This window comes from Corvus cornix, chromosome 13 (assembly GCF_000738735.6).
Source record: "Corvus cornix cornix isolate S_Up_H32 chromosome 13, ASM73873v5, whole genome shotgun sequence".
Classification (NCBI taxonomy): domain Eukaryota; kingdom Metazoa; phylum Chordata; class Aves; order Passeriformes; family Corvidae; genus Corvus; species Corvus cornix.
The window spans coordinates 10,555,533-10,571,989 of record NC_046343.1 but is presented as its reverse complement, the minus strand read 5'-3'; positions in this window follow the sequence as shown (position 1 = coordinate 10,571,989).

Below are 16,457 nucleotides of genomic sequence, written 5' to 3'. Positions count from 1 at the left end.
AATTGTGGAGGAGAAAGTGAAATTCCATTTTCAAGGCTGTCAGAAGGATTTAAACGATCACTCAGGACAAAGCTTTTCTTTTTTCCCCTTGTTTTTTCTTTATTTTCTCCAGGCTGAGGGTTTCCATAGATCTTCTCATTGATCTGAAGTGGCCAGGTGCAGAAAAAGCCAATTTTGTCTGCATTAGCTGGTCTCCCCTCCACTATAGCTTGACACAAAAAGAAATGCCACCCACACCTCAGAATGACTCCATAGCAAAGGCTTGTCTCAGAAAGCAGGATTCAAGCCAGGCACTTCAAATCTGAAAGTCAGATGCTCCCAAAACCAGTGGAGGGAGAGATCCTGAACTGGTACCAGCTCACACACTCCTGCAGGCAGAGGCTCCAGACGATGGCCATGAGCAAATTGTGGAACAACTCACCCATGCATAAGCAGTGTTGAGGTCTGGATGGGTTTTTCCCCCCCACCTTTATTTTTTAATTTGCAAAAGCATTTGCCTCCCGTGCTTTATTCTGTTACTTGATAGCTTGAAAGTAAAAATCCCCATTATATAAGGTACCCTGGAAGGCCAGGACACAGGGCCCAGCAGGCGGGCCAGCAGCTATGTGCATGGAAGGGGATCTTGCATAAAAGTGTTTAGTTCTCTGCTTGTAAAGTCTCCAGCAGCAGCCACTAAGGGAGCTGCACTTGTACAATTACATTTAGAAAAGGCCTCAAAACCAGAACATATTTTTTTTTAACAGAGACACTCTCGTTTTTCTCTCCAGTCCCCCATCCCTCAAAGAGCTAAAGAGCCCCTTTTCCAAGACCGTGGAACTGAATTTGCCTTTTGAGAGGAGTTCAAATGTTTTGTGGCCAAGGAGTACTCACCTGCTGCCTTCCAGCTCTCACTGAATCCGAGTGGCAGAGAACATTTTTGTGGGAGAGGACCCCAAACCCACACTGATGATAGATGGTCCCCAGTGCCCACTGAAAAGGGGTTCAGGACTGCTTCCTTCTGTGCCCTAAAGTCAGCAGGAGCTGGAACAGGAAGTGCCATTTATAAATCTCTCCTGGTATGCACCCTATGCAGAGGTTATCTGGTTTGCCTTTCTCCAGCGCTGCATACAACTATCACAAAGTACATCAGTGCAGCCATACAGTGTCATTTTTGTAATTAAAGCCCCTGACATTGACTTTCCTGTTTAACCTGCTGTATTGGCACTGCTCTCTGTTCTTCCTTTGATGTAGCTGTTGATCTTTCAAAGATCTTGGTTGCGTCTCAAAAGCCAGCTGGAGGTGGACTCTTCAAATAGAGTCAAAGAAAAATTGACACAAGGAAAGTTAACTAAACTTTAACTCAAAGAAAAGTTTTCTCTTCAGTTTGGAGCAAATACTGAGACCTGCTTTATTACAAAGCTGCTCTGCCATATTGCCGAGGGCTTATGTCTGACTTAACACATACACAGTTAATCGCCTGGCCAAAAGAGCTGAAACCTGGGAAAATGAGAAAAATGGTTATCATAAATGTCGTATTAAGGGAGAAGATCATAAGTTGTGAAGTAGAAGGTTGAATTGTTCCTGTATCTTTATTTAATCACAGCAACTGCGTTCATTCTGTAGACTGCAACACAATGGGGCCATCTGTGTTCAAACAGGATTAACTATAAAAATACCAGACAACCAGATCAAGAGACGCTTCAGTGGGAAAGTAAATTCAGATGGAGTGAAATCTATAGCACACTTTGCCTGCTGAGTATTCACACATATAAAAATTGACATTCAGGCTCAAGCATACATAAATGCCATTGCACAAATGATCCTGGAAATTTCTGACTGTATTATGATAAAAACATATTCTTTTGCTGGCATGTTTGCAGTGGTGTAATGGCTCACCAGAGTTAAGTGCTCAGGGGAGGAAATTCCTGGGAGACCATGGGGTGCTGGTATATGAAAGGGTTTTAGGCAACTTCTAAAATATCTGTCCTCTAAGGGCGGCACTGTGCTGGCAAAGAGGTCAGATGTGTCCTTGAGTAATATTTAATGGCATAAATCTCTAAGTACTTGCTGAACCTTGAAATAGAAGATACCAGAAACAGGACTACCCAAAAATCATCCCTGCAAACTGAAGAGGCATCTGATAGTTACATGATAAGAAAATCTTTGATCTTGGGTCTTGTTGATATAAATTACACATCTTGGGGCTGTATATATTTATGTAGCTTTAGTCAAATAATAGGAACTATGGGTTGGTTTTCATAGCTCTATTTGCTTTCAAATTTAGAATAATGAATAAACCCTTGGGCACTCATTCTGGAAACTGAGACTGCCTTATGAGATTATCTGCAGCTCAATAGTCAGGGAACAAGGGAAATAAAAGGATTCACATTACGAATTTTATAATGACTTACTGCTCACTTATCTGAAAAAATAGTTGGAGTCATAATTAGCCAGCCTTTTCGGTGCTTTAAGTTGCAGAGATTTCTATCTATTGCACACCTTAATATTTGCATTTTAATGGGCTAAAGATGTATATCAGTAATTGTTGCTGCCTGTTCCGAGCTTCCCCTCCCCAAGACACTTGCCTCTGACATGTGCTCTGAACTCCTTTGTTCCAAAGCCCGGGCAAAACTAAATGTAACTCAAACTCTTTAGCAGCAGTGTCTGATTGGCCGGTCACCCTGGATCCGCCCCCAGTCCTCCCCTTTCCCCTTCTCCGAATAAAAGAGAGGATCAAGGGAGGCCCCGCCTCTTTTGGCTCTGCAACTCTTTCTGCGAATGTCTGTGTGCTTCTGTTTCTTTGAAAGCTTCTAATTGCGGGAAATTAAGCAGGCTAAGAGCTATATTTCTCCCTCTTTGCTTCTGCTGGTGGTATCAGCTCTGCAGCTAATACAGTTACTGCTTTTGGAGCTACTGAAATGCTGGATTGCCCATGCTACCTCTCTAGGCTGCTCGAGGCTTTCTAAGGCATTAAACCACTAGCCTAGCCGGTAAAAAGCTGTAAGTATACCTCCCACAAGTAATAACACCAACGGATGCTCTCTTATCACTAGTATTAATACAATATACAGCTTAGGAGGCTAACCTATCCACTGTACAGCAGGTTTGATCAACAGAGAGCACAGAGTGACCAAAGCAAGTCAAATCTAAATGTCACTGTACTGACATGCCTCTAAATAAAAAACGCCAGCCTGCAGTCTGAGGTCAAAACCATATCAATGCCATGAACATGCAGATGGTTCAGCCAGATGTGGTAAATATGGGTTTCATTTTCACCTGTGCAATTGTATGAGGAAAAGTTCAATGCAAAATGTAGCTGCCTATGGTGGAGAGCAGATTACTCATGAACAAACCCCCAAATCCTAAGCATCATATTATGGAGATTTTAATTTTTTTTTTTTCAAGAAATAAAAGGCTTGATTCCAACTAAGGCAGAATATTTTTCTGGTGCCTGCTTATTTTTAATTCTAGACCTGTAATAGAACTAGTAACTGTTAAGGAGGTTTTGTCCCTTCAGCTTTTAGGAGCAAATCCAGCCTCTCTTGACCAGAAAGCAGTGTTACTGCTCCCTCAGCATAATTTCCATAATCGTGGCAGCAAGTTGGGGAAAAGAAAAACAATCTGACAAAAGAAGTCACTGGTGAACAGCACAGCATCATTTCCACAGTGTGGCTTACCTGGGAACACTCTGAGTATCACTAGGTTTTGGCCTAGTGCACAGCAGAGAAGAACTTAAACATCACTGTTTACCATGGATCAGCTACCAGTATTTCTATACTGATGGTTAACCCATGGCAATATATTATATTATTATGTTAATTTCATAAATATATATTGATATATATAAATCATAAATATATATTTTTCTGCTATGCATTTAATCTGGACAGGACAGGTAGAAATCCTGATGAATACCCAAGCTGAGAACCCATCAGCAACTGCAATGGGCAGGAGAACTCAGAGAAAATATTTTATGTCCTTCTCTTTTGGTTCAGCAGAGACAAGAAAGAAAAGGGAAAACAGAAAAAGCACCACAGAGGAACAAAAAAATCCAAAGAAGAGATATCACACACACACACAAAAAGGAAACAGTAAAACGAATTTATTTTCATAGTCTTTACATAATCAAATCATGAAAATTGACAGCTATAACTTACATCAGCATTGTGTCTAGATCTAAATTTCTACAAGAGTTCAGTGGAAGTGATTCTCCAGCTTGAAAGGTGAGCTATCTTACTTAGGCAGGGAAATTAATTGCCACTCACAACATCACAAACAGTTAATTTCCTTAAGATGTAGGCAAACACCATTATTTTAGAAATACACCCATTTTTAGAGTTTTATATGTGCCATCCTGATTCCAGTTTATAACAGATCTGCTGAAGCAGCTTCTTCCAGGTGGACACTAACAAAAGGAAGAGGGTAAGAAAAGTTGGCCACAGAAGGAAGATGGAAAATGCAACAATAGGTGATGGAGGCCTTCTGACACATGAAGGGCTTCATTTCCAGATAATATATTCCTCTGACATAAAGAATTTGAGAAAATGATATCTTTTCCTCTTTAAAGATCAAAAGAAATATTTAGCTTGGGAAGATTGGATTAAACAGGGATTAAGTTCACTGTTGAAACTGTCACTCCATGGCTGGAGGGAATCGAGGGGCTGAGTCGCCTCCTTCTTGCCATGTTTTCCAATGTGCTTCTCTGAAATAATTTCTAGTTTTAGCTTTGCTTAATTGTGCATCAAAATGGTGGGGCTGGGAAGGGAGACCAACACTGCTTCCTCTCCTCAAACCTGGGAAAGTCGTGGTGTCAGCCGCTGACATAAACTTGAATAGTGGCAGAATTGCAGACAATTACAAGTTTACAAGAGTAAACTTACAGGAAGACACAAGAGAAAACTCAGAACTATATTCAGGAAACTTTGTATTCATAGTGAGTGAAGTCTCTGGAGAAAATCCAAAAAACATCTAATATTTTTAGTGAGGGTCTATGGTAAATGTGTGTAATTCAAGGGCACATAATTCAACCACAGAAGGCTTGGATAAAACTGCTAAAGCCTTTCAAACACTCTGGTCTTCCAGCAAGTTTAATGGTGTTTGAAATACCCAGTGCTTTGAGTGCTCTTTGCAATGGCAGCAAGTTGCCTTAAAGACAACTGAAATCAGCCCCAAAGAGAACTACAGAAACAGAGCCTGGCTTGGGGTTTTGATTAAGACTGTCCAGAAAACAAAGATTCATTTCATAAATGGAAATGGATTTTAATTTGCATTATAATTGAAACAAGACACTTTGAGAGAAGCAGTGGAAGGAGGAATAGAGACAGAAAAGGGGGCAATATCCACTGTGGCCGGGTGATTATCACCCTCACTGCAATATAGAAGGTCTGGGTTCAAGTGCTGCAATCCCTTAAGTACCAAACCCCTGTCAGTCCAATAAATAGTTGCTCTTACAATAATCACAGAAGAACTCGTATCGAATGGGAAATTTCTGTATCAGAAGATTACTTTAACCACTTTAATCAAAAGACCTAGCACTTCTCCTCATCAACAATTAGGAGCTTTTCAGAATACTCCCAAAAGGGAGCTCAGATGCCTCTTGTTGACAACTCCACGATCACATGTTCCTTGATGGCAGTCATTAGGAGATTTTCCTGCAACTAAAATTTCCTCAATTTAAACCCCATGAGGTTCTGCAGTAATCGTTCATCTCTTATAGTTAGGACAGTCCTTCATATCTGCAATTAACTCCTGTTGACAGCATGATTGAGCTGTAACTGCAGAGGGAATGGCATCATTCTTGAAAATGAAGAGCAGGTTTGGGGCTGTGCTGGTCAGGTGTGCTCCATCAATTTGAACTCCTTCAACCACAAGTCTTGCTAATTCTTTTTTCTCAGTGTTGAGTTGGTACAGGGAAATCCAAAGATCCAAAAGATGTTGAGGATGTTTTTTTGAGGTCAATGGGTTATAGATTTCTCTTGGGAAACAGCACACTCTAGAAGATGCTTATTTTGTTTTTACTTTTAATCTAAAATTATCCAAGTGTTAACAAAAATAAAGTGAGTTTCTCTTGCCTTTTCTTTTATATTGTTTGATTTTCATGTGTTTATATAGAATTACGGAGGTTAAAAAGTCCATTGAGATCACTGTGTCTAGCCATACAACAGAGGCAACGCAGCTACTTGATATAGGAAAATCCATGTTCAATATTACTATCTTTATTCACTGTCTGACAGGCAAATCTGAATATTAATAATTACTTTGTGTCTGTTTTATCTTCTTTAGCTTGGAACTTTGCCTCTTTGGGGGCTGAAAACTTTTTGGTATGCTTTCCTAACAAAACTGTTGAATAAATTCTTTACAGGTACTCTAATATTTCATCTTGGAAAGAAAATGGGGGATGGAGTGAATTGCTAAATATAGTAACATTATTTCAGTAATGTTTATAAGCATATTTAATGTTTTAGAGAGAATTAAGTCCTATTGGGATGGAATAAAATAAAAAAAAAACCAAAACAAAACTTAAATTATACGCAATAAAGCCAAATATCCTAACTTTTGTTAGCTAGTATCTGTCCTCTCAGTAAGTCATCAACCATAAGTTTTCCAGAGCCATTCAGCCTCCCAGGTGAAGGTGAAACAAGGATGCCATGAGTAGGGGAGGACCTGGATGCCCCATTGACCAGCTCAGTTCATGTATATCCCTCATCAGTTGATGCTTTTATCCTGTTATTGTAATAAACTTCTTGGAACGATCAGTCAGAAATCCTGGTTATAAGCCTTGAGTATCCCATGGCCTCATTTCACTGTAATCTGCACCAATGAAAGGTGTTTCTCCCCCATGTTTACCTGGAGGTAAACATAAAAGGAGACTATAAAGTGTCTCATGATCTACCAAGAGCAGGGAGATTGCACTGAAATTTAGGAAGGACATTTTCAAAGCCACAAATCTCAGTTAGGAGCATAGCTGTGTCTTTGAACACGTCCCTCGGTGCTTGAAGTTGGGCTCCAAAACGAAATCCAGCTCCTGCCTAACTGATCTGGGACCTGCTGGCTCTTGTCACTAGCCTGATTTACCATCACAGAGAAACCCTCTCCATCTAATACTCTTTCCTGAAGAGTAAAAGAGTAAAAATGGTCTCATAAAAGAGACCATTTTATGGACTTGTGAAGCCTTCACTATATGTTTTGGTAGAAAATCCAATCAAAAAGTGCCTTCCTTATGGTGGGCCACGGTTCCCGCCATGGTGTCCTGGACCCAGCTGGACAAAGGTTCAGTGGTTCAGCCCCCCTGAGGCCCAGGAACCATAAAATGGCCACCCACCCCAACATGGCTGCCCTCAAGCAGCTTGGCGGGAAAGTCCGTTAGCTGTGGTGGGAAAGACGTGCCACCCTGCACATCTGCGATAGGCACCCTGCTCCCCTCCCTACCTTACCTCATTGCTCCTTTACTGGCCTTCATTCACCCTCCCTGCCTACCCCACTCCCCATTGGATAAGTTGTGTATATCCCCGCCTATGTAACACCCCCTATCTGCGCTGTTATTGGCTGTATTATGTTCGCTCCGCCCTGAGCTGGGGAGTATAAAACCCCCTGTCAGAGGCTCTCTTTTGCTCTTCTTGGTGTTCCCTTTGATTTGCTCCAATAAACCCATTCCTGTTCTCCTGAGAAGAGTCCCTCGTTCCTTCATCTCTCCCTGTGCTCTGCCCACCAGTGGCTGAGGCGAGCCTCATTTAGGACCTCGCCTAGCCTCTCGTGCATAGTCAGCACTCGTCTCCTGCAGCCATACTGGGCGAGGCAATTGCCTGGTGCTGGTGACGTTTGAGCTAGCCACTCGGCCACCACTCCGGCAGCTGGTGCCCAGTGTGGGGCAATGACCACTCGGACTTTGTCTTCACCTGTTGTGGCTGCTGTGGATTGCAGTGTTGTCGCCCGAACAGCGAGAGTCTGCACTTGAGTGCTGACTGCCTCTTGCGGAGAGCACTGCTGCTAACATGCAAGCGAGCAGCTCCACAAGAGAGAAGGAGAGAACCCCCACCACACCCGTGTTGTGTTCCAGAGAAGCCCCAGCAGCCGGTAAGCTTTCCTGGGGAGGGTCACACACGCGGTGTGGGCAGCTCGTGAACCTCTGCCTCTCCTTGGTGGGGTACCTCAGGACCTCTGCCTCGGTGTAGGTCCAACCAAGAAGAGCAAGTTCACCGGGAAGGGGTTGTACCCGGGAATTTTGTTTTCATTCTGCCTTTTTACAGCTGGTGGAGGAAGTAGTACTATGGGGCACAAATTGTCCCTAGTACCATGGAGTTTTTATGTCCAAGTTGCGGGTTCCCTTGAAGGTTATGGCTTTAAGTTTTCAAAGGGCCTCTTGAAGAGGTTTGTGTGGTGGGTTTTCCACTACTTCCCCAGTTCCTCTGCTGATAGGGCAGTGGATATTAATTTCTGGGTCTGTGTGGGGGAGTGGTTGGGAGAAGTTGCTGCCATGGGGGAAAGAAAAGTTTATCCTTACATGCCCCTGTGTGCAGCAGTCATCAACTCTCTCAAGAGGTCCAGGGCAGAGGGTGGCCCCAGTTCTCTTCCCTTGGCCTCTCCCGCACCCCGCTCTCCTTCCCCCCCATGCTCCTGGTAAGACTGGTTCAGAAGAGGTAGCCCAGCCCCTGTCGCGGGGTTGCTCCCGACTCCCTGACCCTTCTGAAACCCTTCTTTGCCCTTCTCGTGCAGGTACTGCGCACCCCAGCGTGAGCTCTTCCCACAACCCATTCTCCTCCCCAGTGTCCCCACTCTTCCCTAGGCACGGGTTTGTTGGACCCCCCAATTACAATCCTTTTGTCTCCTCCTCCAACCCCTCCACCATCCTATGCCTTCCCATCCCTCAACCCTTTCTTGACTCCTCAAAATGGTGTTGAGTGTCTGACAGCAGCACCTGACATTTTGGGCAAGAGTCAGTCACCCTCCATTTTGTGCTCTCCCTCAGATAGGTTTCCTGCCGCTATGCAAAGCTCCTCCTCTAAGCCCCCCTTTGTTCTTCCTCCCACCGCTCTGCCACCTCCCAAGACCATCAGGTCCCTCCCTCTCCCTCACTCCTCCCCTTTCCCAAACCCTGTCCCCCCACACCCCTCTCCTTCCACTGGATACCCCACCCACCAGCAACTGACATTGTTCCCACGCTCCCCTTTCTGCTTCCCACGCTACCTGGCCCGGAAGTGGGGACGCTGAGAGCAGGGTGCCAGAACCGGAACAAACAGTAAGGGCCGCTCTAGTGATTTATCACAGAGTCAGGGCCTACCTCCAGTGGGAACCTTTTCCTCAATCAGATCTAAAAGAGCTTTGTAAAGCTGCTAAAGAATTTGGCCGAGACTCTCAGTATTTTTGGAGCTTGCTCCTTGCATCCTTTGCCCCCAGGGTCATAGTCCCATTTGATATCAAAAGTGTTATGGCATGCCTCCTTTCCTGACAGAATATGTCCTCTGGGAAAGGACATGGAAAAGGTCGCTAAAAGAGCTTTTGAGCTCATATTCAAACAACCCACAATTAGCTACTATCACATTGGACCATCTCTGCAGGCAGGGTGTATGGACCAAGCCCCAAGACCAGGCTGCTAACATCCCAGAGCCTGTTCTGCAAGATGTTAAACAAGCTGCCCTAACAACCTTGCAATCTGCTTCTACTGCCATCTCCCCGATGACGCATTTCACACAGATAGTCCAGGGAAGATCAGAGCCATTTGTAAGTTTTGTAGATCGCCTTACGCAAGCCGTTCACACCCAGACCAAAGGAACAGAGTTCCAGGATCAGCTCTTGATAGAGCTTGCTTGGGTGAATGAGGCCTGTAAAGCAGTGATTAGAGCTCTACCCCTGGATCGTCCACATATGTTAGATCTAATGGTGGAGGCCTGTGTGGAGTTAGTCACTGTCCACCCCAATAACACCAGGGGAGGACTTGCAGCAGCAGTAGAAAAGACCAATGGCCCCCAGGAAAATGTTATCAATATGGGAAGATGGGACATTGGTCCAAAGATTGTAAGGCACCCTGGCAACTAACATCTCCACCTAAGTCTCTTGTTCCAGGACCCAGTGGTCAGGGTCAAGGTTGTTGCTGCAGCCATCGGCCAAGTTCCCACCCTTCAACTGTCACTGTTTTGCCGAGAAACAGCAAGAATCACGACACAGATCCAAGGAGAATAACTCTATTTAATTAATTATAAACAGGTTTATATAACGTGGTCTGCAAGAGTGGTAAGATGTCATTGGTCCTTTGACCAACCACCCCTTAGAAGGATTGGTTGAGGTTCTCTAACACCCATTCAAAATATTTTTTCAATATACCAAAACAAGACGAAAAACAAACCCCAGGTACAGAGATAAAGTCTTGGTTTACAAAAATCTCTACACTGTTTTCAGCTTGCTTGCATGAGAAAGGAAAACTTCACAAAATGCTTCAGCAGCTGGAAAATTCCTCTGCTCCTAGCTTTTTAGCATCCACATTCAACACTGGGAAACTGAAATGCCAGCGTGAAGACGCTCCGTGCCCAGACAGAAATAGAGCGGCAGCAATTACCCCATCTAATCCGAATGTGATGACAGTAGCTATCTCTTCCACGCCATCAGAAGAAGAGTTACTGCAGGCTGCAATGGACTTTATCACCTGGAAGCTAGGCAAGCCTGTGCCCCTCATTTTGGCTGCCAGCTTCCATGAAGAAAAAGACGGATCTGCAATAGTCCAAGCGCAGACAGACATAGCTGTCCTGCTTGAATCAAGACTTTTTGTCACCGGACTGTCCACAACAGAGTGCCCAGGACTCCAAGTTTGCCCTTCCTTTGTAAAACAGGAGGCGGGGAGACTTGGGGTTCTGGCCATATATAACAACATTCCTTTGTCTTTCCTGAAGGGTGCCATGCTCACACAAGGATTTGTCATCCCAATGGATTGCCTGACATCTGGAAAGGAGCTGCACGTTCTCTGGGCAGAAGTGCTTGGAGCCAATAGTCCAACCATGGACTGTGAGTTCAGCCAGGGGGATCAACCAGTTTCCATGACAGGTATGGCGGATAGCAGGGCCAATGTTACAGTTATCTCTCGCAGAGAGTGGCCTCAGTCATAGAAACTGGAACCAATGGCCGGGAGCATCGTGGCAGTTGGAGGTAATGTCGCGGCCTTAAAGAGCGCCCAAAACGTTAAGATCAAAGGCCCAAATAGACGATTAGCAAATGTCTGGCCTTTTTTTTATAGATGCGGGATTTACCCTGTGGGGCAGGGATACTTTGTCCCAATGGGGGGCTCAAATTCACATTCCACCTGGCCAAAATTTTTAGGCTGGGCCACTGTTGAGCGTGACTGCCCACACATCAATTGGCTTTCACACACTCCTGTGTGGGTGGAACAGTGGCCTCTATCCATTAAAACACTACGTGCTCTTGAGTCCCTCGTAGAGAAGGAGCTTGCCAACGGTCATATAGTTCCAACAAATAGCCCTTGGAATTCCCCTGTGTTCGGCATACCCAAACCTAAGCAAAACGGGTGGAGACTTCTCCATGACCTGCAAAGGATCAATGCGGTCATGAAAGACATGGGACCCCTGCAACCAGGTATGCCATCCCCGTCCATGCTCCCCCGCGAGTGGAAGCTGGCAGTCATTGATATCAAGGACTGCTTCTTCCACATACCTCTAGATCCTATCGATGCTCCAGAATTTGCCTTCTCTGTGCCATCTATTAATTGGGAAGCCCCCATGCGCTGGTATCACTGGACGGTGCTACCTCAAGGTATGAAGAATAGCCCCAGCATCTGCCAGTGGTACGTTGCACAGGTCTTGGCACCCGTCTGAGACCAGGCTCCCAAGGCAATCATTTACCACTATATGGATGACGTCCTTGTGTGTGCTCAGGATGAGGCACACTTGGATTTTACCTTTAATCTGACTGTTTGGGCGATCAAAGTTACAGGTTTCGAAGTCCACCCAGAAAAAGTGCAACGCCTGTGTCCCCTGACTTACCTTGGCCTCCGAATTCAAATCTACTGTCGTTCCCCAACAGCTCACCATCGCCGATGAGCCCAAGACCCTCCATGATCTACAGCAGCCCTGCAGCACTGTCAGTTGGGTCTGGCCACTCCTGGGAATTGACACGGAGACCCTTGCCCCACTATTCAATATGCTCCGGGGCGACAGTGAGTTAGACTCTCCTCGTTCATTGACATCAGAAGCTCGTGAGGCCACAGGTAAAGCACAGGAGGTACTCTCCAGTTGACAGGCACACCGGGTGGACCCGAGCCTGCATTACCAGTGGGAAAGTTACCACACTTACAGGGCTTAATATTCCAATGGGATGATCGGTGCAAAGAACCCCTTCTTATTATAGAATGGGTCTTCCTGCCCCACATGCTGTCCAAAAGCATCACAACGCCACAAGAGCTGATGGTGCAGCTAATCCGGAAAGCTAGGTCTTGCCTCTGTGTTCTTGCGGGGTGTGACTTTGCGTGCATTTACCTGCCTTTTAAATTACAAGGTATTGATTTCGCTTTGCAAAACAGCGAGTGTCTTCAGTTTGCCCTAGACAGTTACCTAGGGCAACTGTCCACACACCTGTCCACTCATAAATTACTAAATATAAATTTCAAGTTGATGCCAAAAATACATTGGAGCAAAAAGCCACTCCAAGCTCTGACTGTTTTTTACAGATGGCTCAGGAGCTTCTCACAAGTCTGTCATGACTTGGAGGAACCCCCAGACATCTGAGTGGGAGTCAGATGTCGAGGTGGTCGAGGGGGTCACCTCAAATTGCAGAGTTAGCCACAGTTGTCACAGCCTTTAAATGGTTTCAGGATAAGCCAATCAATATAGTCAGTGATTCGGCCTATGTTGTGGGTGTTGTGGAAAGAGCTGAACACTCCATGTTGAAAGAAGCATCAAACCCCAAATTATACAGCTTGCTTTTGCAGCTGGTCACCCTGCTATCCCACCGAAAGCAACCATACTTTATAATGCACGTCGGACACTGACCTTCCTGGGCCCATAGTAGAAGGAAACCAGAGAGCTGATACCTTAGCTGCCCCTGTGCAAATTACAAACCTGCCAGGGATCTTCCAGCAGGCAAGGTTAAGCCATCAGTTATACCACCAGAATGTCCCAGCCTTGGTGCGTATGTTCCATCTGACACGCAGCCAAGCTAAGGCCATTGTGGTGACATGCCTGAACTGTCAGAAACACCAAATTCCATCTTTAGGGTCTGGAGTGTGCCCACATGGTCTCCACAGCAACCAACTGTGGCAGACCAATGTAATGCACATTCCAGAATTCGGCAGATCCAAGTATGTCCATGTTTCCATTGACACCTTCTCGGGAGTTACGTTTGCCTCAGCACATTGCGGAGGATCTGCTAAAGATGTAACGAGCCACTTTCTGCGGGCGTTTGCTACACTAGGAGTGCCCGCAGAAGTGAAGACTGATAATGGACCAGCCTATGTCTCGAAGAATCTCTACCAGTTCTTCGACATGTGGGGCATCAGACACACGACAGGCATTCCTTATTCCCCTATGGGCCAATTGATCGTCGAACAAGCTCATCAAACCGTCAAAAGAGTCCTTGCCCAGCAACGGGGAGGAACAGAGACCAGTTCTCCTATTGAGCGACTCTGTAAAGCGCTCTTCACCATAAATTTCTTAAACTGCTCAATTGAAGAGCCCGATCCTCCCGTATACCGGCACTTCAAAAATTCGGCTAAAATGAAGCTAAAAGAGAATCCGCTGGTGCTGATCAAGGACCCTGAGAGCCATCAAATTGAGGGCCCGTACAAGCTCTTAGCATGGGGAAGGGGATACACTGCTGTGTCCACCCCGGCTGGTCCTAAATGGGTGCCAGCAAAAAACACAAGCCGCACCTAACCCACTCAAAAGAAATCAACAAAGACACCCATCCCAAAGCAGCCTGGAAAAGAAGGCGCCGAAAGACTATTTCAGACACAGAGTTAGCCGCCCTTTTCCAGCTGTTACCTTTCCCTGAATGTCTCCCTTGTCCCCCTTTTCCCTAATTTTCCTTCGCCCATTTTTAATTTAAGAAAGGGGAATTGTGGGTGATGTGGCCATGCTTACTTATTTGTATTTATTTCCCTAAAGATCCAGCTCAAGTAAGCAACACTAAACCCCCACCATGATGAGGGGCATTGTCCACCTCACCTTTCTTCTTCCAACCTTCATGCCGACTGAGGAGTGGATCATCCCCCACCCGCAAACAAATGTCTGGGTAACGTTAGCCTGTACTAGTTCGAAAACAAACCAGTGGGAGGCACCAAGTCAGAATAACAATTTAATGGAAGTTAAAGAAAAGGAAAAAAAGTAAAAGAAAACACTGGTTCAAACTGACAGAGTCAAGGTACAACCTGACACCCTGTTAGGCAGGGTGGTGGTAGCAGTCTGGTAGAATGGTGGCTGCAGTCCTCTGAAGCAGTGATCCTGTAGTAAAAGAGTCTGCTCTTCCTCAGAAAGTCCAATGGTGGCTGTGTAGCTCCTGTCCTCTGGAAATCCAGTGGGAAGGGTTGTCTCTGGTGTTTAGAGTCCTAGCTTATATCCACGATGGGATGCTTGGTTCCTCCCTCTGGGTGGAGCATCTCACAATGGGGTAATGAGTCATGAGGCCAAGTGTTGATTAGGCTCATTAACAGAAGATAGTCCGGAGGGAGTTATCTCTGAGTCATGCGGCAGGACAATGATGGGCAATTAACAGAAAGACAGTCTGGGTGGAGGAGGCAAGGAAACACTGCCCCACCTGGTTTCAACGGCTCATGAGGATGGTGATAGAATACACTGCAACCCAGGACATAGCCTAAGCCCTTAATCAATCAGGGCGGGAAAGGGGACCTGATGTCGACCTGTCTCATCGGCATTCCCTTCCACGCCCAGGAAATCGTAGCCTATACCCATGACACTCATATACTCCAGCCCAACCGCTGGGACTGGTGGATGTGGAATCTTTGCGTGGCAACCCAAGAACCCCAAGAATTACACCTACTGGGGTCCACTGGGGCAACCTACTGTTTTAACTCCTACTATAGGGAGAGTCTTCAATATTTGGTCAGCCCTCTTGCTAAAATTTATAAGTCCAAAAGTTGGTGCCACAAAACTACTTTATCCACTTCCAGCTCCATCGGCCATTCTAAGCGGCTGCCGGATGGAGTATTTCTTATCTGTGGAGACCGGGCGTGGAACGGAATCCCATCCTTCATGACAGGAAGACCCTGTACTCTGGGACGGTTAACCACTTTAACCCCAGACAGGGCTCAGCTTTTGAAATGGCATGATTTGGCTAATTTGGTCAACGAAAACAGGGCTAAACGCTCAATCCATAAAATTCCAGAAGACTGCGATGATTCAATCACTAATTGGCCCCATTCTAAAAGAGTTGTCATGTCCATCTTTCTACCATGGGTGGCAGCAGCTAAAGCCCTCGGTGAATTAGAGCAAATTTCATGTTGGCTAGAGAAAAATGCTCGAGCCATGTCCTCTGCCCTTAGCCAACATCTGTCCGAGGAAGAGAAGATGAGGCAGGCGATGTTACAAAACTGGGCGGCCATCGATTTCCTTCTTCTGGCCCGTGGTCATGGCTGCGATGAGTTTGAGGGGCTGTGTTGCATGGATTTGTCATCGACAATTAAATCAATTCACTCGAAGATCGAAGAATTGCGCGCCCACATAGACAACCTTCGTGTAGAAGGGGATGATTGGTTCTCCAATCTTTTTTCCGCCTCTTCAGCAACATCTTCCTGGGGACTCAAGAGCTGGATCCCTTCCATAGTCAAAGACGTTCTCTGGGTTTTGTTTATGATGTTATTAATCTTGACTGCCTTTCCTGTTTTGAAGTACCTGATTTTAAATCCCTTAAATTCTCTCTCCCTTCTTTTCAAACTAGTCAAACAGGGGGAGATTCCTGATCCTTTCCTTTCAGCTTTCCTGAACTGCCTTTCACCTCTGTTTTCATCTGTTCTTTCTGGAATTTCTCAGGAATGGTGCCATCTCATCTTTTAAAGTTCTGGCTCTCCTGGCCAGACCAGGACAGCAGTCCAGGTCAGGCACCCAACCACAGCCACCACAGCTGGGATGCCAGGTCAGGACCAGCTGGAGCATCTCAAGTTCAAAAATTTTGTGGCAGGTTATGAAACAGGTAAAATTAGGGGATAGTGGGATTTGGTCTGAAATGGCACAAAAGAAACCATAAGATGGTCACAGATATCAGACCCTCCACTTGCATTAAACCTCCACCTTCCAATCATCTACTGTGGTTTACAGTTCTCTGTACAAGGCTGATCATGAATTTTAAAGCTAGTTCTTTGACTGCGATTAGTTTTTGGTTGCTCCAGCTTTCTCTGTTCGAGGTGCACATTGAAAAACCTAAGAGAAGTTTATTGTTGTCTGGGAAAACTATAGACCACTTGGATTTAATTGCACCACACTGAAGCACAGCTTTGATTTGTACATACCTTACTCAGAAAGTTTAAT